This window comes from Crassostrea angulata, chromosome 7, assembly GCF_025612915.1.
Source record: "Crassostrea angulata isolate pt1a10 chromosome 7, ASM2561291v2, whole genome shotgun sequence".
NCBI classification, from domain to species: Eukaryota; Metazoa; Mollusca; class Bivalvia; order Ostreida; family Ostreidae; genus Magallana; species Magallana angulata.
In genome coordinates this window covers 40,641,147-40,668,838 of record NC_069117.1, presented here as the reverse complement: position 1 = coordinate 40,668,838, position 27,692 = coordinate 40,641,147, and the positions used below count along the sequence as shown (strand labels likewise).

Sequence of the window (27,692 nt, the reverse complement as noted above, 5' to 3'; positions counted from 1 at the left end):
TTGGTATTGCCACGATGGCCGATGAGATGTCCGCTCGGGAGGAAAACCACTACAAAAGCATCAAGCAGGATCAACAGCCAGCACATACACACACATCTAGAAGCATCGGTCCATTAGCAAAGCATATGCACGTCGATTTTCATTCTCATGTCATTCTCATTCTTATTTAACGGTAAACAGTAAATTATGACAGTTAAGGTGCTTTTTTATTCTTCAACACAAAACTGAATTTCTTTTTCGTTTATTTTTTTTACTTCATTTTTAAAGGGACTTGTATAGTATCTAGAATGGTCAATACAGGTATTTATAATGATTCATCAAAATTTGAAAGTCATTTATTGAGTTACAAACAAGATACCAAACTTCTTTGTTATGTAATCAAAGCCCGAGCCTTGTTAGGTCTTTCCACCTTTCAGGTGAAAGACCTTTTGATTTCTTTATGTTTTTTTATTCTTGTTTTTTCTATTTAGCTCGGGGTGATTTTTTTGTTATCAGGGTTATCCAAACAATTTATACTTTATATAATTGGTCATTAAAAATTATGGAACCAAATGACCCTGTGTCTAAAAACTCCCAGAACTTACAGAGTTATTATCCTTTGAGAAAGAAATGCTTGTTATCGCTATCCTCTTAAACCATAAGAGATAGAGACTTGGAACATTTACCAATGTCTTCTGGTATTCTTGACATAAAGGTCAAAGGTCAAGGTCATTTGGAAATCTGTTAATTACTGAGTTTTTATTTCTTTTGTTTAGGTGGTAGAGGAAATCTTTTTCATAGATGTAGTAGGACATCTTAAGACATTTTTTAAATATAGCCCCTTGGCTCCTACCTTTAAATAATTACAGAGTTATTGCCCCTATTGTACGAAATGCTTGTAATCGGTATCCCTCTGAAACCATAAGCGATAGAGACTTGGATCTTTTACCAATGTCTTCAGTACACTTAGAGGGTTCTACAATCCATCATACCAAAAGGATCTGAGACCCCCTTCTAGCAGTTATTGGCCCTGAAACTATTTACATTTCCATAAAATCAGTCCAAACTTTTTTACTATTAGTCATAGAAACTTCGGACATCTTTGAACTTTTACCAATGTCTTCTGTACACTTAGAGGGTTTTTCAATCTATTCATACCGAAAGGATCTGAGTCCTCCTTTTAGCAGTTATTGCACCTGAAAGAATTTACATTTCCAAACAATCACTTCCAAATATTTTAATATTTATCATAAAGACCTCGGACCACTTGGTATGGGAGCGACTACCTTGGCCGAACAAAATGACATAAAAGGTCAAAGGTCAAGATCATTTGGAAATCTGTTAATCAATGAGTTTTTAGATCTCTTTTGAAATACAGAATTCTAATAAGGGTTTCAATAGCTTGTTGGATTGCATAATAAGGTATTTAATTTGGTCAGACAGGTATCACACCAAGGTCCTGTGGTTATTCAAGTGGAAATTGTTTTTACAGTCAACCCATTCATATTGTACAAAGACAGTAGCCTCTAGAACACGCTCTTTTATTGTTAGGTTTTCTATTTATATGTTTGCGTAAATAATATTCACTTGGCAAGCACATCGAAAAAAAAATATTCAGTAAAGTAATTTAAAAGATATTTACGATAAACAACAGAAAATTCTTAAATCAATGACTTGAAATACACAAAAATCTCTTTAAAAGTATTTATGGCTTTGTGGTTTTCACATTTTCTAGTACAACATATATTACAGGTATAATTATATTTTGAATACCCTATTGAGCAATTTAACAAGTAATCAAAAAATATTAAGGTGGAAAGACCTCTAATTGTTCGAGAACAATTAGTCTACAAGTTATTGTTTACATATGCGTGGTACTGGTATAAGTTTCGATCAAATGTTGCTTTTTTGTTGATGATTATATCTATGAACACGTTCAAGGTTGAATCAGTTTATGTTTTGTCACCTAGTCATTATGTCAAAGAAATGGTTATTTCTGTACTGAGCATTAATTGTACACGAATATAAGACTCGAGCTTTCTTTACATAACAACGATTTCTTATCTCTGAATTTCGCTTGTAACTTGGCTTCTAACTTTCAAATTTTGGTCAGCCATTCAAAAGACACAAAAACAATTTCAAACATAACAATTTCAAGCAAAAAAATAAAAAAATAAACTTTAATCTCGAATCGTTTCTAGGTCCCTTTAAAACCATTCAGCTACGTTATGCCATTCTGATGTACATGTTGTTTAATTTTTTTTCAATTATTTTATTACAGTAAAACTCGGTTATAGCAAATTCCTAGGGACCAATGAATTTACTTCGTTATATCCGTAATTCGTTATATCCGTACAACGAATTCGTAATAATAACTATAGCGAATTCATTATATACATGTTTTCTTTCACCAGATTATAATTTTTGCTAATTGAGGCTTAAAATAAAAATACACTACTTTGATACCTTTAAAGGGGCATTGTCACGATTTTGGTCAAAAATTATTTTTCCGATTTTATTATTTTGAATAGGCAACCGAAATTTGAGTGTCATTTGAATCATAAGCGAGTTACAGAGCTAGAAATTCTTCGCTATGTAAACAAAGTGTTAATTTGTTTACATTTTAAATATTGAAGTAAAAATTCCAGTTTTAAACTTAAGACGAATGTGTTTAACGTTAGAAACTGTTTATCTATGCTTAAAATAAATACAAAAATAAGCTGGAAAACATTTTTTTCACTGGTATATTGCACCTATGTAAACAAAAACAGGTAACAAGCCTTGTTTACATGAAAAAGAATTGGGAGCCCCGTATCTTGCTTATATCTCTACGAATGACTCTCAAATTTTATTTGTTCATCTGAAATGCGTTTCTTAAGCATTGTAAATAATAAAAATGTGACCATGCCCCTTTAATATTAAGATTGTGAATTGGAAATTTTATATGAAAATAAATTCAAATTATTATGTTAAATGGTAGTGCTACTTTTTTAATTTGTAAAGAAATTCATTATAAAAGTGTTAAATTTCGTTATTTCGCTATATCCGTTAATTCGTAATATTAGAATTCGTTATAACCGTAAAATTTTGCAAAGATTTGATAAGAATATTACCGGGGACTAAAATAAGAACTTCGCTATATCCGAAAATTCGCTATATCCGTCTTCGTACTAAACGAGTTTTACTGTATTAGTTATAGTGAAAATTATCTAATGTAATACTACCTTACTCTAGCTTTTCTACAGAGTTATCAATCTACATGTAAATTTTTAATCGAACCTTGTTGAATAAAATTTGTCAATAATATTTTTCAAAACAATGTGTACACTTAACCAATGGAAACATATTTTCTTATGAAACTAAAAAAATTAATGCACTAGAGTTACCAAGACTACACAAATTTTACTGTAAAGCTTGGCAGTATATGGTGTTTACTGTATAACGTTATCCTATGAACTTCGTACTGTCTATTAAATAGTAATATTTGCATATCCATTGTTCTTTCCCACTGTAAGTCCATACGGAGGAAGTGCAATTATTTTTCTATTATCGCAATTGCTGTCTGTATACTATGACGTCATAAAGTTGTGACGCCATATACTTTTCCATGTCGTTATAGATTTAAACCACTATACGATACATCATGTGTTTTTCTCCAACTCCATATGTTATATAAAGAAATTACTGTTATAACATAATTTATAATTGATTCTGTTAACAAATGTGAATTAAAAAGATACATTACAGTTTAAATGGGTTTTTTTATGCAATAGCTAAAAGTCAAGGTCAGGGTATGTCAAATACAGGGTATTTGCCAGTGCTAAAATGTAAATATAAGTAATAAACAACGAGTATTTAGTGAACATGGCGTTATGAATTACAGCAACTGCTCTGCTGGCATATTTTCGATGATGCGCGCTAGCGCGCATCGTGGAATATGCCAACAGAGCAATTGCTATTCATAACACCATGTTCACTAAATAACGTTGTTTATTTCTTAAATATTTACTCAAAATGACAATATACCGGTAGATGTATTTGGATATGTATCATCATAATGTTTCTTGTATCTCATGTTTTGGGTCATAAAATCAGAAAATAAATAAATTTCTTTGTTTTGTACCATTCTAAATCATTTAATTCAAATATAAAATAATTAAATCAATGACGGTTTTTGTAATACTTTTATTTTAAAACTAACAAAGCCACCTACAGCAAAATGCTAAGTCTAAAGTAGCTGTGCTACACTATTGCTTGCATGCCCAAAATGTAATCATGTAAAACGTGTATTGTATACACTTTTATTGCAAGGTCTGCCAGCAGTTTGAAGTAGCTATTCAATTCGCTAAATATTCTAAAGAATTGTAATATTCGTGATCATATGATCGCGAGAATGGTACGTTAAAGCCACTAAAGCAAACATCAGTATAATGAATTTCAATTGTCATAAGAGAGTTTATTACAATCTGAGAAAACTGTGCTTGAACTGGATCGTTATGTTTGTCAGCTATCAACTGTAATAAAATACACAGATGCCAAAAGTCTGTGTGTAAATTGCAATTTTTTGGTTTTACTTCTTATGTGGTTTCCAATATGCTTTCAAAATTTAATTTTAGCTATTTTAGCTGTGAATATGTTCGGAAAACGATGAATTGATTCTTTGTAAATACCTGTGCTTCCTTCTGGCAATTGATGTGTTTGAAAGTTTGGAGAGAGTAGTCAAAACCTGAAAATGTATGCATTCTGTATTCCACAATGCTGTACAACAGAAAACTTCTTTAAAATACAGTCTATTTATGTATATTTTTATAATTCTATGCTATGCTTTTGTATGCGATCTTTATGATATGTTTTGAGATTTTTATTAAATGCAAAGATGAGAAGTGGATATAAAAGACCAAATGATATGGTATTCTTTGGTTACTATGCAATGCAATGAAATGTGAACAAACTGCCTCCACATTTACAGAGGAGTTACAAACATTTCGAAGTAAAATGATCAAAAAAAAATTTTTTCCCAACCTCAATGTAAATATACATATTTTAAGGATATAAAAAAAAAACAAGTTGAAACTATGTTGTATCTATGCTATGATATGCTATGGTATGCTATGAAGAATGAGAATCTAATGTTATGGTATGAGATTCCAATACTATGGTATGATATTTCATTGATATGATATGAGATTTAAATGCTACATGTATGATATGCTATGGTGTATGTTGTAAAATATATGCTTAAACTGATTGTATGACAACCAAAGCCGTACAAATAATTTTCATTTCTTTTTACAAGACAGTAGTTACTTCATAAACTGCAGATATTCATCAAATATGCCTCATAACATCGTAATATAGTATTTGCTTGACATACCTTTCTGAAGTCCCTGACCTCAAATAAGTCTAATGGGTCAAACAAATCTGAGGTGCTCAAACCAAAAACTGACTGGCATGACTGAAGAAATGTTCGAATATTCTTCAAGCACAAAAACTGAAAAAGAAGGAAGATTCATGTGTATAAACTTTGTAAATTTCCAAGAATCTAATAATTAATATACCTTCACTTTAACATATATTGTCCTAGCTAGACACAAATTAAGGACCGAGTTAAATATACATCCAATGTTCAATATAGATAATCAGAGAATAAACTTTAGAAACACTTAGACTAATTAAGTAAGCATTGCATAAATAATTTGCAAAACACCGTAAACCTACAAAGCATATCTACTTCATATTCACTTTTTGAAAACGAGGAGTTGATTGAGAACTAATTCACAAAAATTACAAGTTAACAGCATGAGCAAGTTTTAAATGGTTTTTCCATCCACAAATTAGGATACGATTAACACGAGGTAGTAGAGGTTGCTATCCGGTTCTATCACACCTATAATAAATAATTTCAACAAGGCATGCGCTTCTTGATCATGCATTATTTGCAAAAAGAAAATAATAATGTCGAGAAATTAGGTTATTTTCTGCTTTTTTATCTAAAAAGTCTGATAATTATAAAATTTATACAATGACTTAAGGATAATTATTGTATCTTTATTAGTCCCCTACCGGTTTCACCGGAGGGGACTATAGCTTTCCTCTGCGTCCGTCAGTCCGTCCGTCCGTCCGTCCGTCTGTCTGTCCGTCCGTCAGTCAGTCCGTCTGTCTGTGCCACTTCAGTTTTCCACACTTTTTTTCTTTATGCATTTGAGGAGTAATATGAAACTTGCTGAACAGCTTCAAAATGTCAAACTACAGATCAAGTTTACACTTTTGTAGCGTCTGATTGACATATTTTCGAGAAAATTAATTTTTTATATTCCAATTTTTTAATGTTCGGGTTCGTTATCGGGTTCGGTGTGTAACTGAATAAACGAGGTCAGTATGTAGTCATGCAGTAATATTATTGTGCATTACTTGTTCCATTCCTTTTCCTGTACCATTCCTTTTATCATTTCTAACAAACAAATAAATTCTATAAAATAGTGTCAAGCATTGTGTTGTAAATTTAATCGGCAGGGTTTTTTTGTATTATTATTACAATCGGGTTCGTTGTCGGGTTGGGCTGTTTAACTGTATGGTTTGATTCGGGGTACAGAAGACGGTAAGAAATGATAGTGTGCATAACAGTGCATTGTTTGCACAAATTTTTACCAGCGAATACAGAATAGACTTGGCGAAATTACAGGAGATGAAATAAGAAGTATTATTTTACCTATTTCCTACTTAATTTCTATATAACTATATAGTTTTAATTTCCTCTGTTCTTTTATCTAAAGCATGACATCTCGTTTACAATAGCTCTGAAATAGTTGCGTGCTTGGAAGCTTTCATAGAATAATACAAACCGGTAGGGGACGTGTATTGCTTATGCAATACTCTCAGAATGCTTGTTTAAGATGTTTTGGGGCACATGTCAATATTAATGTGGATAAAAATCTATACTTAACAGTGCGACATTTAAGTCCGGACATGACAAAGTCCGGGCTTTTAGCTACCATTTCCATTGGACATAGCTTACTTTTGTTTATATATCTTGGTGGGACATTTTCCTTTGATCCTATCATGTCAGCATGAATGTACACATTGCTCTAGTTTTCTTGTAATTGTCTCTCAAATATCAAAATCCCATGGGATTTTGGTGGGATTTTTCATCCCATCTCAAACCCCACTAAAATCCCATGGGAGAAAAAAATCTTTGTGGGATATAAACTCCCGTGGGATTTTTTCTCCCATCATTGGTGTTTATAGGATAAATAATCCTCTAAAAGGCTTTTATAGGATTTAAAATCCTATGAATCACCATGTTGGGATATTTTATCCCAGAGGATAAAAAGTCCTCTAAATATATCATCTTGATTGATTGTATGTTGGGGTTAACTAAACACTTATGATTCAATTGTCTGATCATATAGTCTAGTAAAAGCAATATTCAAACAACCAATGTATTAATTTATTTGATAATGTCATTATATCCATCTAATGAATTACACGTGCTAAATTATATGTACCATCAATAACATATTCTTCTTGAAATGACTTAATAGAGCTTATAACAATAAGATGTAACAAATTCTGAGAAAATAAATACCAAGAATTACCAATTCTATTGAATATTAATAAAAGTATTTCTGTTTATGTAAACCCACGAACTCTTATGATTCAATTGTCTGATCATATAGTCTAGTAAAAGCAATACTAGTATTCAAAAAACCAATGTATTAATTTATTAGATAATGTCATTATATCCATCTAATGAATTACATGTGCTAAATTATATGTACTATCGATAACATATTCTTCTTGAAATGACTTAATAGAGCTTATAACAATAAGATTTAACAAATTCTGAGAAAATAAATACCAAAAATTACCAATTCTATTGAATATTAATGAAAATATTTCTGTTTATGTAAACCCATAAACTCTTACTTTTCACTGCTGCAAGGAGACTCATTTTTGTATAAAATTTTGATTGATTGATATGATTTGATTTGATACTGTACATCAGGTGAACCGGTATGACCCAAGGAACAAGAAAATATATGATTAATGGGCGGGGATCTCGACTATTTTCAAGATATTTGGGCACTTCCTGTTCAAAGGGGGGGGAGGGGGGTCATGACCACCCTTGGGGCCCATGACCTATATACTATATGATGCTCCTTGACACAAGGAACAAGAATATATTTAGTTTAGGGGTGGGGATCTCAACCATTTTTGAGATATTTGGGCACTTCCTGTTCAATGGGGGTCAGGAAAACCCCCAGGGCCCATAACCTACATACCATTTGATGCCCCTTAACACAAATGACAAGAATATAAGTAGTCTGGGGTTGGGGATCTCATAGGAATTTAATGAGATATTTGAATTAGGGCACTTCCTGTGTCAGGGGTAGACGGAACCACCCCCATATGGCCATAACCTACCGGTATATACCATATGATGCCCCATTACACAAGGAACAAGAATATTTATGGTTTAAGGGTGAGGAGTCACGGTTTTTCAAATATTAAGTAATTTCCCATTAACCTGGGGGTTGGGGAATATATATAGTCCCCAGAGATCATATCTATAATGTACCATGTATTGACCATAATTAACACTCAATATATTTAGCATTTGAAAAATCCATGTCAATATCTTTAACGGTTTTCAAGTTATAACCATTTACAATATAGTGTATAATTTTTCCCTAAGGATTCAATGTTAGACCCCACCCCTATTTGACCCCCCAAAACTATGGTTGCCCAACCCCAATTTAAAAACAATAAATTCAAAATTTAAAACAGGGTATGCAGGCCTTTCATATCCTTGAGTTGTGTACAACTCTGTTCAACCATCTCTGAGAAACGCGATGGACAAGTTCAAAGGCAAGAAAGAAGAAAAAGAAGAAACCGCTTTCAAAAACAATGTCTCCAAACTTCTTTTGGGAGACTTTATTACAAAAGGTACAATGTAAACAATTATTTTTATATGCATACAGAAGGAGAGTTCATAAATACTCCCTCTTCGGTTACATGTGTAGAATGGCCACCACTTGAGTAAAATTTGGCCTACCCAGAAAGTTGGAATTTCCTATCCTGATGACAATTTATAGGCTTAAGTTAATTACTGAGATAAGCGATAAAAACAGTTTTTATCAATTTAATCATTAAATTTATAAATCTGCAGTGAAGTTGCTCTCTGGTTTTATGAAATTTTTATAACATTAAGAAACCTGACTAATTATAAATACCCATTTTTTTTTTTATAAGAATATGTCTCTTTCAAATGTAGTAATTACATGTAAACAAATGTAGTTATCATAGTATCAACCTTAAAAACCCAAGTGTATGTATCCTGTGCAAAAGTGATATTTAAGATGTTTTTACATTAGTTAAAAAATCATCTCTCTTCTTTTATTACGCATATACATGTATGATATGTAAAGGTACACTTGACCTTCAAATAACATCTAGCTACTATATTTATGGTACTTCTATTGAATCGAACAAGAATCAACATATTTTTACCCTTTTATTGTATATATGCGTCAAAAATGTAGAAATACATGTAAAAATTGAACATTTTTCATGAAATTCTTATCCATCTCCAGCTACCCTGGTGTGTTTGAATTTTATTTAAATTAAAGGTAGGCATATCATACTTGCAGGTCCTACTGTTTTAGCATGCATATGGTTTATCAAAAGGAGACTAGAAACCAGAATAGATAAGATATTCACTAAATATGGTTGTTAAACTTCCATTTTCATGAAAAAAAAAAAACACATGCAGGATGGCATGTCTAGTTGTGAATAAAAATGCTACAAATCATCCATTTACCAAAAAAAGAGCAATTTCTGAGCATCAGTGATGATTATTTCAAATATGTGTAAGAAATTACCCTAGAAAATTGCCACAAATTTCATAATATTTGGTAAAATATTTCAAACTATAAATGCTTTTTATGACAATCAAAATAGGGGGAGTGTAATACATGCAAGAGTATTTCTAAGTGATTTGATGCTTTTATCATGGTAATATTATGTAGATGTATGTAGTACTGAATAAAGTTTCTTATTCAAGGAGGTTGAACAACAATTGATGTCTAAAAGATTAAGTTAATATGTTTTACTAAAGGAGAGCCCCATAAATCTGTGTTAAATAGAGGAATGGGGAAATGGTAGGTTCACTTAAATGGCTATATTTTTCTTAGACCTCAATGGAATTGGCAATATGATGCATATTTTTTCTCAGAATTGCATAAGCTTTCTAATTTCATCTTTTCATAGAATTTTAGTGTAAGTTAAAGAGAGCAAGTCACACAGTTTTGGATAATAATGAGAGTAACTCCCTCCTAAATTATTATTTTTTTTAAAATGAAATATGTTTAAAGATATTAATTGTTCCTCTTGAGTTGAGAATTGTAACTCATTTTTAAAGAAGTGTTCATCCCACGGGTACCTAAGGAAGTTTTTGTCCCATGCTTTTCCTTTATGAAAAAGTAATTGTCCCATGCCTGTTAAATGAACTGGGTCCCATAATAGTGATAAATTTAAGGTTCTCAAAAGTTATAGCTCGATCATACAGCCTCAAAACATTAGATTTGCTCATCTGATCGACTTATATTGGAATCATTATTATATGACTGACATTTATTAGTCAAGATTGTTTTAAAATATCTACTGAATGGCGGATCAGAAGCTGGAACCCATTAATTTCTTAAATAATTTATTTATTATGCAGTTGTATTATGTTGGTCTCAGTGGTACTTTTATGGATATTGTGAGGTTATACTATAAACACTTAATGTTTATTCAATAGTTATGTTTCATATTAAATTTTTCCTAATACTCTAATTTAAGCATATTTTATTGAGTAATCAAATGGATTAGGCAACAGGCAAAGCCTATATAAACCCTCTCCAAAATAAAAAGTCAAGAAGTGGTGTTATAAAATAATCATAGAATATAGTATAATATAGTATGTAGTATAATTTACCAGTTTACCGAGTGATATGTTATTGACATATTTGTATACAAAACAAAGGATAATTGGATAATAAATAATAAGCTTGACTTTTGTCATATGATGATAAATTAACTTGTTGTTTAGCATATACATGAACACATTCATTCCTACATTTATAAACCCATCACCTCATTCATTCATACCGACAGACAGACATAGAATATTAGTCCTAATACTCTGCTCAATGAGCTTACATAAAGCTCTGAATACATAAATGTATTTTTAACCAGTGAACCCTAATGTTCAACAACTCTCTCTCTCTCCCCTAATGAATGATTTCGGTTTGTTTCAAAGTTAATTAATATGAACATGATTATATACACCGGGTTTGTTTTCTTTCTCTCGATTCTCTGAAAATTTTTGGCCATAGGTTTTAAAGGATTAATTCTGATTTTTAACTTGCAGTTACCTACATGTAGTACTTAATTATTTCTGATCGACTTCTTCTATTCATTGACAAGATGTTTTAGTAACTAAAAGCCTTGTATTTATGTTACTCATTATTTACTGAAGTTGTTGTCTTTCTGGGCAGTCATATGGTATATCATGTACATGAATATTGTTGTTTGACAATACACTTATTAAAATGTACATGTAGTAGTGTAACAAGGACTATTCATAAAACCACAATGTCTATTCTAGATGATGTAGATATACTTGCAGCCTATGGATATATGCCCCCATGTACTTCATGTATATATTAACTCATATCAGTAAACAGCAGTTAGAACATGAACTAAGATGGCAAATGGATACCCCCATTAAATACTCCTAAATTAAGAACATAAAAACTATCAAAGGAAAATTCTTGCCTAGAAAATTATACATCTCAATGAACATTCCTAAACATATTGTTAGCTAGATCAACAATAGCACAGTTTCGATGTGGGGTACTACCCCTGAAAATAGAGACTGCACCATTTCAGGGTGAACTTGTCTAGACTGAGTGCACATGAAAACTCTGTAGATGAAATACATGTAGAGGACACATTCCAATTTCTTCTGAAATGAACTTAGATTACAGTCTCAGAAGAAAACTTTTATTTTAAAAAGAAAAAGAAAAATTTTATACACATGTATAATTAATATTATTCGAAGAATATAAGTTGATATATGAGTTTACTTTGTAATAGGAGTAGTAAAATAATTTGACTATAACAATAGAAACGGTTCCTGACAAGAGTCTTCACTCCTAAGTTGATATATGAGTTTACTTTGTAATAGGAGTAGTAAAATAATTTGACTATAACAATAGAAACGGTTCCTAACAAAAGTCTTCACCCCCCCCCCCCCCCCCCCCCCCCCCATGAGAGAATACAACAGTGCACAGTCTATAATAGACATGATGCCAGACTATATAATGTTTTTTAAAATGTTGCCAATTGTACTAATGACAAAATTAAAATATGGTTCTGTACATATTACTTATAAATATTTCCTTAAAATGAAAACAATACAAGTATAGTAACAAAACTGTATTTAAACGTTATCAATTTAGATCAATGCATATAGTTTTAGGAATTTAATGCAATGATTTGTATTACATTGACTATATATGATAATATACTTTTTCAACATTTTATTACTTGCACATTCATTTCATTTATAATATCTTTTTAATAACTTTTAAATATTGTGTTGATGTCAATTACAAATAAGCTTTACATGTAGCATCAAAAGTCTTTGTTTTGTTCATTATGAATTCCTTATAGATAAGTCAACTGACCAAGGAGACACATTCTGTGTATACCTAATAACTATCCTATTGTCCTAAAGCATCTACCAATTTACATGGCAGTATCTACAGGTGTCAGTCTGTGTATATTAATTAGCACCTATTGTTCTACAAAGAATGGAGATATACACGTGTAAGACACGTGCGAGCAGAAACCAGATTGAACAGAAACACGTGACACAGGTGAACTCGCTTGGGGCTAAAATTGGGTGAAGAAAATAAATAAGAACAAACATGTACTTACTGCTCATGATAACAAAATTATTCCCCTCGTTTTTCTTCACTCCACTTCCGAGTTTTGGAAACTGTGAACCAGTTTATCAAGTTGCATGATAAAATGGAAATTTGGCACATACAAGGAGTGAATTGTGAATCTTTAGATTAATTTTGGAGTGTTTTTCATCCATTTTTAAGGTTCTTATTTTTTTTTTACTGGAAGTTCAGAAGCGAGAAAGTTTTCACCGAACACTGTCTTATCATTAAGGTCTTCCGTCTCCACGAAACAAACACAGTTTTTATTACGTGAATGTAAACATTATTAACCAATTTTGTTAACTTTAATCGTTACTAGCAATATTAATGAATTATTTAATTAATTAATCAGATAGCTTTTGGCATAAGATATTTACGTGGATCAATGCGACATATATCATTTTAAGTAAATGGTAGTTGTTTTGCCATTGAGACACCAACGTGCCTGGTTTTGCTAATCCCGTTACAATGCTATCCCGAAACGAAGATTATTATATTCACATTTTGCCAATCAATACAAGTGTGCGTAAGTTTTAAAACACTGTTATTTATCGGGCTTCTTAACCTGTATTAAACGGGATCCCACAAACTTGGGCTGATCATTCAATTAAATTATTTCGTGTAAATCCAAGTTAAATGCAATACATGCGTGATTTTGAGCATCATTTTCAAGACATGAACAAGTGCTTCGGCTATAATGAAAAAATATCATTGGTTTCTAATTAGAACGTATAAATGATCATGAATTTCAAAGCTAATGCTAAGCTGAGTATCAAATGTAAATCTAAACCGGCAGTGACAAAACGCGTATCATTGACAGGACGGACCCCCTTGAAAATTTAAATATACATAAAGAAATATCGAAAATATGCCTCTGACCCCCTGGCAAACTAAATTGTCACTCCGAACCCACCCACCCCCCCTCCCTAAGGAATAAAAGCTGGATCGGTGCATTCCGTGTCCATAGCACCGGTGATACATATATATACATAAATGTCCCTGGTAGTACATGTACTATAAAACATCGAAATGTAATTATTCAAGTTTTGAATAAAGAATCATAACAAGGGGTGAAATACTCTATATTTTTAAGAATATATTATTCCGAAGAAAAAATTCTCCTTTAAATCCATTCATTACTTTCCAAATGAAAGCTGAATACTATGATACTAGTAAATAACAACACATTGTGTGGAATTAGCAACGACACGCTGCAGCTATTTAATATTTGGCATATTAAATATACATACATAATTATGGCATAAAGTTGGATCACATGATTAATTTATTTTAATAAAACAATTCTGAAAATTTAAACTTTCCGCTGTACGTGTCGTCCTAAACTGGTATTTAACACCTGAGCAATTCTTTATATAGCCTTGCTAATAAACCGGTTCTTAAGAACCAGGTGACACAAACAGGTATTCGAATGAAAACCTTATATATCCGGATAATTAATTCATTATTATACCAAGTAGAAATTGATTTCTGTCTAATTCGTCCCTCAAACGAAAGAAATCATATTTAGCTTCGAATTTCAGTTTATTTCCTTTTTAATAAGATAGACTTACCTTATATTAAAAATAAAACCCATTGCAACAAAAGCGGGAGTGGCGCAGTGGCTGCGCGGAGGGCGGTGTAAGTAGCACTATTGTACTAGCGTGGGATCAAATCACGTTCGCGGCGCTGATTTTTCCCCAAAATTTCATCATAATTAATACTTTATAATACTAGCTAATCAAGATGAGAGAAAACAAAAATCTAGACAAAATCCACTGACTTGTGATTGACTTGTGATGTGTACACAATGACCTTCTCGATATACATGTACATACAAAACGACATGAATACAAAAAATACAAACAGCAAATATATAGGAATTGGTGAATAATATATTTACTAATTCAGCATCACAAATAAAGATCTATGAAATGGAGTATTTACGGCATGAATGCTATCAGTTTGATATTATTGAAAATTATTTGTTCTACTTACATAATATAATTATAGTTAAGGCGACATATTTAACATTATTTGATTAATTTGCTTATTCAACATGCGGAAAAGAGGTTACGAGATCAACAGGAAGGGAATTACCTTAAAAAGCTTTACAAAATAAATACCATTTTGCAGTAAAAAATTACAAAAAATTGATAGAGCTCTGATGTTTTGACGTATCTAGTCATTTTAAGTATTGTAGATTTAGAAATTTGTATCCGTAATTATTTTGGCACAATCAAGTTTCTTTTTAGGGATTTTGGATATTCTCGTCGCCTTTTTTACCGATGATTACGATATCTTAAATGCTTGCATGGACAGATTGATGTTCATTATTCAGTTGCTGATTACATAATCTCCCTTCACACACGAATGACCCGAGACGATGTCACCGGTAAACTAACGAAGCTACTGCTCCAGACACGTGTGTGTCTGGGGTATGTATACACATGGTACACGAGTCTGGAGAACAAAGAGGAGGTTTCACACCTCTAGACTGGTAAATTGATTTGTGTATAATTAGCTACTCAATTATTATCAGCTAAAACATAAATTAAATTAGACTGTGTAAAATAAGCATTCATTAGCTAATACACGGGTATAGTCCGTCAATCAGTGGTTAAAGAATCATGCATGAGACTATCAAAAAGAAACTAATGTTCAAAATATGCCTTAATTGTTACTTATCTTATCATTTAAAAAATGACAAAATTCAAATTCAATTTATTTTCACTCAAACCGTCAACATGACGGTACATGAGGTACACATATATATATATATAAATATTTACAAATGTATGTATAGAGTCAGAGGTACATGTACAGTACAAATTAGAGAGAAAAAAAAATATGAGAAAAAAGTACAAATGTTCAAGGAGGACAGACTGATTCAAAAATTTCATTTATAAATAAACAGAGTTTTTTGAGTTTTTTAAGTTTTAAAGTAGACAATAACTCACAAAATTTTAAAGTGTTTGGTCTTACACAAAATCTAGGTTCCAAGTATTTTTGTCTAATACATGAAAGAGCATTACATTCTAATATAGAGTGCATTTCATCGGCTATTTGATTTTTATTACATAATGTGCAACATCTTTCATTAAGAGGAATGCCTAACCATCTACCAGTTTCTACAGGAAGTCGGTGATTCGACGTACGGAATTTAACAAGAATTTTTCGAAGTTTTGATGGCAGAATACTCAAATATTTTTCATATCCAAAAATAAATTTGAAAGTTCTATATATATGACCTTTTGAAGAATTTGCAATATCAGCCGACCATTTCTGCACAAACTGGTCTTTAAGCCTTTGCTTGACAGCATTTGTAATCCAATTAACATTTACAGTACATTGTTCATTCCAAATGTTTGAAAAACCACACTTATTAAAAATAGAATGTATACAATCAATCCATGGGTTTTTAGAAAAGTCATTATTATATTGATTCAATAAGTATTTGTAAAGTATATGAACAATTTTATTTTCTGGCCCGGTGAACAATTTTGCCCAGTATGAAACCATTCTAGTATATATATTAACAGATAACGGAAACCTTCCGGTTTCTCCATAAACCATGTATGATGGGGTACAGCTTTTTAAATTCAGTATATGTTTCAAAAATTTCAAATGAATACGTTCTATAGTTTCTATATTTTCAAAGCCCCATACTTCACATCCGTATAATAATACCGGCATTACTACTTTATCGAAAAGGTCTAACTGACACTCGACAGGTAAATTAAATTGCCTTATTTTCCTAATGACCCCATACATAGCCTTCTGTGCCTGTTCACAGAGATGTGTTTTTGCTTTTCTGAAAGACCCTGAACGTGAAAAAACAATTCCAAGGTATTTAAACTCTTTCACATTTTCAATTATTTCATTTCTAAAGTAAAATTCCCTTTTTATCATTGGACCTTTAGAAAATACCAATATTTTTGTCTTATTTATATTAACCGTTAACTTCCATTGCTCACAGTATAAATGAAACTCGTTCAGAGCATTTTGTAAATCATCAGGCGTTTCAGCAAGAATTACAGTGTCGTCAGCATAAAAAAGAATACATAGTTTAAAATACATAAACAGTTCATCCTCTAAAGGTTTGGTAACACTCTGTAACCCAATTATATTTTTATCAATCATGAACTTTTCTAAGTCATTAATATATAACGAAAATAAAAATGGCGACAAATTTTCACCTTGGCGTACTCCAACATTACAGCTGAAAAATTCGGAAGATAAGCCATTCATACTAATTTTTGACTTAACTTCCATGTACATGTTTTTGATATAATTAAAACATTTCCCATTTATTCCATTTTTGATTAACTTACTCCAAAGACCATTTCTCCAGACAGTGTCGAATGCCTGTTTAAAATCAACAAAAGCACAAAAAAGTTTTTTCTTCATGGACATAAGAGTATGGGATAAAAACTGTAGTGTTATTATATGGTCTAGAGTTGAATAGTTTTTTCTAAAACCTGCCTGGCTTTCGCTGATAACGTCAATCTCTGATGCATATATCTCTAATCTATTGCTTAATATACAAGTAAAAAGTTTTCCTAGGCAACTTAATAATGTAATCGGTCTATAGTTCTCAGGATGTGTTGGGTCGCCTTTGTTTTTATATATGGGTTTCACAATACCTACAAGCCATTCATCAGGAATAAAACCATTGTCAAAAATAATATTAAACAACTTGTTATATAAAGGTAGAAATAAAGAAACTGTTGCCGAAATGTGTTCATTAAGCACCTCATCATACCCAGCGGCTTTATTATTTTTGAGTTTCTTTACGGCTTCTAATATTTCTTCATCTCCTATGGTACTGTTAAGAATAGCATCAGACATTTCGATTTCAGCATTCGATAAAAAATCACTATATTCTATATTGGGTTCATCGTCATTTTCACAATCATTAATACCTCTTAAGTAATCAAACATATTATTAATATCAACAGCACACTTATTCGATGATTTTGATGTATTTAAGATTTTCCAATATTCCTTGGAGTTTGTAGAGCGCAAGTTCTTAAGTTTTCTAATTAAATCCGTTTTGTAACCTTTGATGCATTTATCTATTGTGTGCTTGTATTTTTTACTCATTTCTTTAAGGTTGTCTTTGTTTTCAGATGACTGACATTTTTTATGAATACGTTTAGCCAAATGAAAGTTCTTCCTTGCTGCTCTACATTCTCCATTGAACCATGGTTTCTTGTTCATTGTATTTGTATTATCCGACGAAAAGTTTTTATTATATTTTAAGCCAAATGTTATTCTAGCTGCTCCGGAAAAAACGTCACATAATTCTCTGGTAATATTTGTAATATGGCTTCGGCTAATGTTCTCGCCAAGCATTGACAAATCGTGTAATTTGATATCAATAGATATTACAGCTGATCTATCGATATTGTTACAAAAGTCGTCCGCTTTACCTGGACACCATAATTTTACACTTGGGTGATTTTCACCTATACAACTGTGGGTTGGTTCCTTATTACAATATGAAAAAGAAAACGATATAGGATTGTGTACATCTGAATAAAAATTGCAAAAATCAGTGACATCAAAGTTCTGTAAAATTCTAAATACATTCGTAGTAGCTAGAACATAGTCCACAGTACTACTGTTTTTACAAGTTGTCCCGCCTATATTTTTATCGCTGCCAAATCGGCCGTTAACAATGTAGACTTCATTATTTTTACAAAATTCAATTAACTTATATCCATAATTATTCACAATGGTATCTTGAACAATTCTCTTAAGCGGTATATTATAGCTTTCAAAGACCAATGCCCGTTCAACAATATCGGGTTGAAAAATATCTGTACATCCATTTAGATGCGCTAGAAAATCATCAGAAATAAAGAAATCATTCAAATGACCAACTCTGGCATTAAAGTCGCCCATAAGACAAAAACATTTAGATTCATTTGTAATATTAATTAACTCTTGTTCTATTTCTATAAAACAGTCGGGTGATGCATATCTACTACCTTCAGGCGGTATGTAAACAACGCCGCATAATAAGTCGTCAGTGGAGTTCAGTAACATTTTGTCTAATTTAAACCAAAACACATATTTACAGTCTGTGTTAATCATTTTTATATACTTAACAATGTTATCCCTGACCGCCAAGATGATTCCACCAGAGCGGGTATTTGTAAGTTTACGTCTGTTTTTCATGAAGGTTACATATCCTGGTATTTGAATATTATCACAGTCGTCGGTTTTGGTTTCAGTGAAACCTACCACATCATAATTCGTGATAAAGTCTGTGAATTCTTGATAATTTAACTTATTTTTAACACCACATACGTTTGAGGAAAGAAACTTAAGATCACTCGTCGCAGTCCGTTCTCCCGCGGGTCCCTATTTACCAGAAGGAGTTGATCCTTGGCGTTGTCTTTTGTTTGGCTGTCGGTCACTTCGGGGTGTCTGTTGACTCGCATGGCTTGGTCCAGTCTGTCGCGTAGATGCAGTTTGACGGGCGGATTCCATAGGTGGAGTGTAAATCTCTCCCTCAATGTACAGGACATCGCGGACCAGCTTTGCGCGTTTTTTCTCTTTCTTGGCCTGACGCATGACAGGGTAGAGTTTTTTTCTCCTCTCTTCAATTTCCGGGGGATATTGTTCATTCACCCAGACATTTGATCCTTTCAGCTTCTGTGCCGCATGTGTTCGGATGAACTCCCTATCCTTGTAATATGTAAATTTGGCCACAATATTTCGTGGGTGTTCATTAAATTCGTTCCATCTGCCCATTCTGTGAACACGTTCAAAAGAGATTTCGTACTCGAGCTTGTATTTTTTCTGGAGGAAGTCCTGTAGCAGGGCCTCGGTGTCTTCCCCTCTTTGTTCCGGGATTCCTGAGAACACGAGGTTATCCCTCATGGACCGCGCCTTGAGATCCGTCACTGAGTTTTGTAGCTTTTCATTAGCGTCTTCCATTCTTTTCATTTTATCAGCCATAATATTTTCGGAAAGTTGTTGTTCTTGTCTGTATTGTTCTAAGCTTTTCCTGTTGTTGTTTATTACGGTTCTATTTGCTTCTGCCGTTTCCTTAACTGAATCGAACACTTCTCCTAAGGAGCTCACATTGGTTTCTAGGTTTTTGAATTCGGATTTCACACTTTTTACATCATTATCTAGCTTCTTTGCGCGGGATTCCATTGCGTCAATAGAGCCCCGAATTTCTCTTAAAGACAAAAGGACTAAGTGCGGTTTTATGCAATTTTTGCCCCCCAAAATCAAAGTTTTAGAAAGAGCTTTAAAATTAGGTGAAAGATAGTTAAAATCATATTGGAAATAAAGTTCTAAAAGGTTATCACCACAGTGACGTCATAATGTAGAAATGACGTCATGAATATTGCATTATTTTGATAAATTGATGATTTGTAGCAAAATATGGGTGTTTTCCGATGGTTATTTGACTGGGAAACATCGAGCGCAGGCTTGCTCAAGTACCATTTTTTAGTATAATATGTATAACTATCTGAAGAAAAATATATGTTAAAATCGCACTTGAGCAGACCTGCGCTCTATACTTCCGAATGCAAAATATAGAGCAAAAATGAGAATATCTTCATTTGTTTGCAAATTTGCGGGAATTAGGTCATTTAGGTGACGTCATAGATAAATAGGGAGTGAGCAATGATGACTAAAATCATTATTAAAGTTATAGGCATCCTCTTTACAATGATTTGTGAAGATTTCATTTTTATACGATACTATTTAAAAATTGGTTGAAATCGGGGGCAGATATTTGACCATACCGCACATAGTCCTTTCTCCCTCAATTGTGTTCAAACGATTTTCTAGATTATCGTTTTTTAATTCAATGCTCGTAAGTTTTGTGTTCATTTGGAGTAGGAGGGTATGAATAGATTCCAAAGTCACATCACCCTGAATATTTACTGTTGGCTGACCATATATGATTGAGTGACTTTCCTCAAGAAGTTTTGACGTTTTCATTTCAGACATTGTTCAGTTATAGTAATTCACTTTAATGCTAGTTTGTGATAAATTGCATTTGTACAATCAGACATAAGTCTACATAAGTTTCAGGACACAGGTTTCGAGACCACGGATCGCTGACCACTACACTATTCAATACGGCACAAACAAGACGTGGGGTGAGTTGATCTCACGGACACACACACAAATAGATATATGTACTTGTGTAGAAAATTTTTGATAGCATATATAGTTCTTACAACCTAAATAAATTCAATAGTTTCAACAGAGTTGGGTCCTCCTTCACAAGACATATGCATATGCAGAGTTACAGTTCTCTTATAGAGTTTTAAGACTTGTTTTTTTAAGTTTTCACCGGAGCCCAAAACAACAACGACTTACCGGCTCGATGACCTCTGACCCCTCAAAACTCACAATTCAGCAATTTAAACCTTGTTTAAAAAATGCAATCAAGTAATAATGAAGTAATAATTTCGGAAGTAATTACGTCCCTGGTCTTAATTTCTTGTCCAATAAAGAACACCTTTCTTCCGAGCGCTATAGTCAGCAATTTAACTCCAAATAGCTTAAATTAAATTGTTATACTAACACCGAATCATTATTAAAACTGAAAGAAACTTTAACATATCTTGACAAAGGATGTAAATAAGTGTAAAATAAAATTCCATTATCGTAATTTCACTTTTGTGTTATCCTAGAACCGTACATCTCGGATTTAATTACAGGTAACAAGTCTTAAACAGTCGGGGATATAATTACATGTATATATAAAACGAACCGCCGAGGGATAAGAATTTTAATCAAGGTGACAGTCTGGCAATTAACGGGTTGATGTATGCAACATTGCCACCTTTGATCTTCTGTACTATGTATGTGCATGTATTTTTAAAATACACTTATTTGATATACTGTTACTTACACGTATGCAGGTAATGTACACAAGTACAGAAACTCGCTCAAGCTGAGCTCGGTGCAACCAACCAATAGAAATAGCGTTTGTGAAATTTATTAAACTTAGCGACAGTTTGAAGTCTTGTTACCTTCTTACATGTATCAAAACAACAACAATCACATTGAAAAAAAACCCCAAACAGTCTCACTATAATGACTTAATCAAACTACAAAACTTGATACAGTTATTTAAGCATGATTTTGAACTCAATATAAAACATTTTTTTTCAAAGGTTATATTTTACTTCTTCTTTTATTAAAAAAAATCCGTACAATGGGTAACAATGCGGCGTAGACAATCGCCGTTATTGACGATGTGGTTCTTGTTCTGTGCACCTGACTCCATGAAACATGATATGAGATTGTCCTAGTATTCCGAATTCTTTTAAAAGGGGGGGGGGGGTGTATTTAACAATCGGGTTCGCAATTCAACATAATTATTACACTCCAAGATGGAAACTGGGAACATTGAGAAATGAGTACATGAGAAATATGAGAAGTTTATGAGCATTAGATATGAAAAAAAACGTCATCATTGGGTAAACATTTCGTTGTTTACAATCTGCATAAGGTATTTTTTTAGCGTTGCATTAGTACTGCACAGCAACATTTACAATGGTCATTCAAATCTTATCTGCTGAGGTAAAGAACTGCACCTGTTAGACGCTCACTATCTATACATCATTGTGCGAAATCTTCATCTCTTTTCGGATGGATTTTTAATACACTGATTTTAGGTGGGAAGCGCCTATGGTAATTACCAGAAAGAGCTAAATAATAGCGAGCGCAGCTCGCCGGCGCGCAGCGCCGGCGCGAAGCGAGCTCTACCGGCAAGGCGTGTGTGAATAGAAAATTCGGACTAGTTGCACATTCATTCAACGGATTTTTTTGGCGTCAGTAAATCGGACCAGTAATGCATCGTTTTAATCGTCCCAGTAGTTCCCTGTAATCATGGCAATTTTTATCACTTCACACTCTCACGAGAATCAGCAAGACAAATTTAGACAGTAAAAACAATAACGATGTAAGCGACATACAGTCAATGTTACCTCTAAAGTTCACCTCAGTACACTTTCAATCAAAAATAATCGTGTGACGTCACAAACGTTTACACATTGATCCGATATATTTTTTCGGAGTCAGTAAATTTTGACCCACAATTCATAGTACCAATGGTTTCCAACCTCACGTTCCAACATCACGTTCTCCCGAGAATCAAAGTAAAACCTTTGAAAAGCTTATAAGATGTGTAATTTTAAGAACATCATGCTTTTTAAGTAAATAAAACAGTATACTTCGCTAACTTTTATTTCTCAGGGGAGTTTTAAAGAGTAAGACGACACTTAACCAACGTCAGCTTTGACGTCACAATAAGCACTGATAAGGGGAAATTACTCTAATTGAAGTTATTGTAAATCTGCTGAAATGACCAAAATCCTCTTAAAATCTTGCAAAGGCTAAGATAAAGAACAGCTGACGAATAAGGACATTTCTTCAGATACAGGAAATAGTTGTAAATTGCACTAATTTGGATGAATGCTCACAAATATTTTATTCACTAGGCCTATAATTACGGTAATTTCCTTAAACGTAACGTTATACGTAGCTGCGCCTTTTTTTAAAGGGGGTGGGTGGGTGGATGGTAGCCTCATCCAAAAAATCTTTGCAAGCAAAAAGAAAAATAAATCATGAAAATTCTAATCCTTCAGCTCTTTAGCAGTTCAATGGTTTCTTTATTTTCACTTCCATTTATTACATGCGGGGGGAGGGGGGGGGGGGCGGACAACACCATGTTCTTTTAACATGATAAGCAAATATTTTTAAGCGTAAATTAAAAATAAAATTAAACATTAATTATTTTTTTTTAAGTGGAGGGGCAAATCCATGGTAAATCGATTTTCTATGTATAAATTGACAAAAATGAAAAAAATTTTAGCATGGGGGGAGCTCTATGATGAGTCAAGTTTTATATGTAAGTTTAAGAAAAAATGTCTACTGCAAAAAATGGGGAAATCAATCAATCAATCATAATCACAATCACTTTAAAAGAGGAGATGCAGTGCAATGAATATTTATATATTAAAATCTTTATTATTTAACAACATTGTATCTGAGATTAAACTATTGTTCTACATATAAATAAATAAATTATAACAAATCTTATAAACTATGAATAATGAAAATTTACTGAAAAATAGGTATGTTTTATTTTTTGGCATTCAAATTTCACGTTGTTAATTTTATTTTATTAATTTATTATAATTCATTGTTTGATCACATGCTGTGCTCGCCCCAACGGTCGCACCGTAAAACATATTATGTAATGAAATTATTAGTTCTGTCTTCCCACAAATGTTTATTTAAAAATAAAATTTGGTGTTATGACTAGTCATAACACCAAATTTTATTTTTAAATAAACATTTGTGGGAAGACAGTTCCTAAGAAATAGATAACAAGAAAGTCTAATTAGATGGATTAAAAATGAAGAACCAAATAACTATTTATTTAGGATTAGAATCTGCATTTTATAGCAAACATGCACCTACAGTATTTTGAAAAATCAACACAATACAATCTCACATGTCTTTAAAAGATTAATATCAGATGAAAATATGAAATGTCTGTACAGTTGTTGATCCAATCAATTGCCATGAGACAGAGTTTAATGTTATGTGCAAATTAAGGTGAAATAACAAAAGAAAATAATTTATTATGAGAAAGATATCTGTGATATATGGGAAAATTTATCCTATGTGAAAAATCATGGGATATATCCTATTTTCTTTATTATGTGGGATTTTTTGTCCTATATGGGAGAATTAATCCCATCTTTTATGAATGATGGGATTTTTTCTCCCACATGGGACAATTTATCCCACAATACTTTTTCTCCCATGGGATTTTGGTGGGGTTTGAGATGGGATGAAAAATCCCACCAAAATCCCATGGGATTTTGATATTTGAGAGACAATTACAAGAAAACTAGAGCAATGTGTACATTCATGCTGACATGATAGGATCAAAGTAAAATGTCCCACCAAGATATATAAACAAAAGTAAGCTATGTCCAACGGAAATGGTAGCTAAAAGCCCGGACTTTGTCATGTCCGGACTTAAATGTCGCACTGTTACTTACAAATTAAGGAATTTTGCAAATAAACTACAAAATGCCTGAACCAGCATACTTGCTTACACCTTTGGTAGTTCAACACATGTGAGATGATGTCCATAAGGTATAATTGAATTTAATTGATAAGTTATTTTTGTGAAATTAATTAAAAACCTACTTTCATTTTCGATAAACAAGCCCGAAATAGCAAAAAATGAGAGTAAGGTGGTGGACACGCTTTGCCAGATCCAGGTCAGGGATAGTCTCGATCAAAATATACACTTGCAACGAAGTAATATTGAATGATTACGTATAGAGTGAATATATTTACTGTGAGCCTATTTAGAGAATATATAAAAGTTAAAATTTGACAAATGTTGAATAAATAAAAATAAGTCAATTCGTTTCTTTAGTGGGCAATTTTAGTTTTGATACCCATTCGCTTACGAAGCACGACCTGTGGTGAGAGAATGATATATAACTTTCCAGAACGGGGTAACCAAGAACCAGAATGACTAATTAACGAAAAGTGTAGGTCGAGTTTATCATGCATCTCGGGCAGATACCTTGGATCGGACTTCGATTAATACAAAAAAAGGTTAATAAATAAAACGGACCTATTAATACGATTTCAGTATTAATGGAAAAAAAAACTTTCCAGAATGGGGTGCCTAGAAACGGATTGACTAATTGACATCATGGCGAAAAGTGTAGGGCGAGTCAACCATTTTTTTGACAAGCAACTTTGAATCTGACAACTTTGGATTATAATATGCATGCAAATGGATAATAATGCATAACCTAACGTGTTTTAATTTCATACATTTACATACCACGACAGATTGGTTAAAGACCTTAATATTAATAACCAGATAATTGTATTCTACAATGTACGTCTATATAATGTCAATCGTAACTTCTCGGGAAGTTGGATAAATGATGCATGCATAAATCGGGAAAGTGTATAATTGGGATCCCCCCCCCCACCCACACACACACAACACACACTCACACACTACAATTGACCTAAAGAACCAAATTTAGAGAGAGATACACTACACTGTAAATATCTATTCACTGGTTTGAAATAAATACATGTAGAATAAAAAAGTTTGTCTTTCAAGTGAGCTGCAACAAACCGGATGAAAGCCACGAACATGTATATGTGTATATTATTCATTTCAGTAAAGATTCTTCATCCCTGTCCGCTCTTCTTAATATCTAACAATGCAGTTTGTTTTTTATTTCAATTTTAAAGGATAAAGAAAAGAAAAAAATGGACAAAGTGTATACAAAAATGAAAAAAAAATATGGTTCAACATATTGACCATTATATTATAATATTGTGTAAAGTGTTAATTCCCACGCTTGAGTGGGTTATCATCTAGTAAATAATTTTAAAAAATTCCACCGGTTAAGAATTTTCAAATTTTACAATATTTGACAAAACAAGTTTCAAAAATTAATAGAAGGGTAAAGATTGTAAACGCGTACGGTTCATCGGAATTCAAACTTGTGACTTAAGTAGTTAACGATCTTACCCATTGCGCTACGCTGTTGGGTAACAAAATTGTGAAAAGAAAACTTTTATAAAATAATACCTGATTTCATTGTTTATATCGATAGGAAGTACGTTACAATTTGAGATGTCCCATACCACCTTAATGTATTTTCTCGACGAACATTTTTATTGCACACCTACAATTAGATTCAATTTTAAGTTTAAAGTAAAAAACAGTAAGTGATGTAGGTTTTTTAAAATTCAATTTTGCTTAAAACTAGTTGAATGGCATAATTTGAAAAAACCTTAATGTAATCCGTTGCTTTTCAAATAAAATATATGAATCGACTTTTTCTTAATTATGACTTTAAAAATCCCTAATTGTGGTTTATAGCGTGTACGTATTTGGCGGAATATGATTTTTCAACAAGTTGGCGTGGATTTGATTTAGCGCATTTCTGCACATAGCTATTTATCTACTTATATATTTTACATTTGGCGATGTACTTGATTGAGCGGACGCCTTTTACCGCTAAAAACACTAAATAGAATACACAGCCAAATGTAATATGTTTATAGTAGTTGCCTGATCTCCAAGCTTTACGATCACAACAATCTATTTTAATAAAATACCTTAATTCTTGCAACATGCTTCATCTCATTGAAAAATTTTAAACGTATTTTGATTGGCATAACAATAAATAATTGAGTGACTGTTTTGTTTGTTTAATGTTAGCATGAAAATTTATAATTTTTAAAACTTGTAAAAACTCATTAGTTTAAAATCCAAGACGTTAAATTATATTTATTGTATAGCCTTTTCATCATTCATCAAGTATTTTTAAACAATATGGTAGACTTTATACATCTTTTTAAAACATTATCTATGCATCCGAAATTCGACTGACGAAATGAGGATGTAAGATATGTTCCTGTTACATGTGTGATGAGTACTACCGTTGGTAACTAGGACGTAATCGTCTTCATTCTACTCTACATAATAGAAGAGAAAAATGAAAATAAACAGAAGCCTTTCTAACCTGTGACAGCTGAGGTCCCTGACTGAAATCTTTCGGGTCCACTGAATTAGGTGATAAGTTGTTTAGAAGGTAACATATAAGCACTCCATCTCGCAAAGTTTGGGCTAAGTCGAATGCACATGCATCGGGCTGTGTAGCTCTG

The 27,692-nt window shown here is 32.4% G+C and overlaps 1 long non-coding RNA gene across 1 annotated transcript; it reads right to left on the bottom strand.

The window, feature by feature from the left end:
• LOC128192205 (uncharacterized) lies at positions 1-27,692 on the bottom strand. The gene is made up of 4 exons (XR_008244518.1): positions 27,551-27,692; positions 5,354-5,470; positions 4,650-4,705; positions 1-49 (listed from the first exon to the last, which is right to left on the bottom strand). It is a non-coding gene; the product is annotated as an uncharacterized LOC128192205 (long non-coding RNA).